Here is a 1,629-nt window from a genome sequence, read left to right on the forward strand (position 1 = left end):
TTGTTGTTGTTGTTGTTGTTGTTGTCAATCCAACAAAGTGAAACCATGGAGCCATAGTCAGTGCGTGTTAAGTAAAGTACAGCTCTCAAATAACTCACACGTTCTCAAGAGGAAGTCCAAATGTAAAATTTGGCTACTGTCTCAGAGACCAGTGAGACAGTGGGAGGAAGCACGAAGAGCTTTCTGCCAGAATGGAGTAAGGAAAGTAGAAAATAGTAGATGAGATCAGAGAAAGATCTGGGGTAGGTGATGAGGATCTCATAAAGCCTGGGGATTTCAGGCATGGTAAGAACTTGGGATTTTATTTTGTGTGAATATTATACCTCTGGATAATTTCAAGGAGATGGATGACATTTAAAAAGAATAACTAACATTTTAAAAGAATCACTCTGACTGCCTAGGAGGGTAAGGGTAAAAGCAGAGAGCTTGCAATAATCCAGACAAGAATAACAGGAGCTTTGAGTAGAGCAGTAGCAGTGAGTGAGAAAGAGTTTAGATACTGGTGTATTTCAAAGATAGAGCAAACAAAATTTGCTGATTTTCTACATAAAACGTGCATGCAAGAGCAGGAGGGATAACACCAAAGATTTTGGCCTGAGAAACTAGAAATAGGGGGCTGCTATTTGCTGCCAAGGAGAAGGCACAAGGAGAGCAAATTTAGGGATAAAAATGATCAGTTCCTTTTTGGCATGCTCACCAGATATTCAGGAGCTTTGGGGGTGCAGTTGTTAAAGTATTTGGCAGCTAACCAGAAAGTTGTTATCCAATCACTTCTTAGGAGAAGATGGAGTCTGGCTCCATAAATATTTAAAGCCTGGAAAACCCTATGGACAAGTTCTACTGTATCCTATGGTCACTATGAGTCAGAATCAACTCAGTGGCAGTGGGTTTTGGATTTGAACTAATATTGAAGTAGAAATGCCAAGTAGACCCTGGATATATGAATCTGAAATTCAAGGGAGTCTCGGCTAAGGTTTTCAGCATATCAGTGAGTTTTATAACCATGGGACATCACCTTGGGAGTTAATGTAGATGAAGATGTCCAAGAACTGAGCCATGGAATATACCAACACCTCAAAACCAAATTCACTGTCAGCGAGTTGGTACTGACTCATAGCAACTCCTCCTTGGGTTTCTGAGGCAGAAGTAGATTGCCTAGTCTTCCTTCCGAGTGGCTGGTGGGTTTGAACCACCAGACTTCTTGTTAGCAGTCAAATGCCTTAGGCACTATGCCACCAGAGGTTTCAAGTATTTAAATGCTATAACAAGTGAAAATGGGACTGCTCAGAGCTAGGTGGTGATTGTCTGAATTATGTCAAAATACAGAGTACATTTCTTAAAGGGGAAAAAAGTGAAGACACTAGGTTGAGGAGAAAAAAATTAAGCTGTGCTATATGCGGTAATGGAACTACACCATCTCCTCACTTATTGGCTATCTTGTAGTCCAGTGTTTTGCACTTAAAAGAATAAAAATCTACTGTCATGGATTGAATCGTGTCCTCCAAAAATACGTGTCAGCTTGTCTGGACCATTACACTCAGTAGGTTGGCAGTTATGTAATGATGTGCTTTAACCCAGGGGAAGACTGATGACAAGACACATGGAGATTTCCCATTGAAGGAAAAAAAG

The sequence above is a fragment of the Orycteropus afer genome, unplaced genomic scaffold, assembly GCF_000298275.1.
Source record: "Orycteropus afer afer isolate SDZICR_OR568_19922 unplaced genomic scaffold, OryAfe1.0 scaffold00227, whole genome shotgun sequence".
NCBI lineage: Eukaryota > Metazoa > Chordata > Mammalia > Tubulidentata > Orycteropodidae > Orycteropus > Orycteropus afer.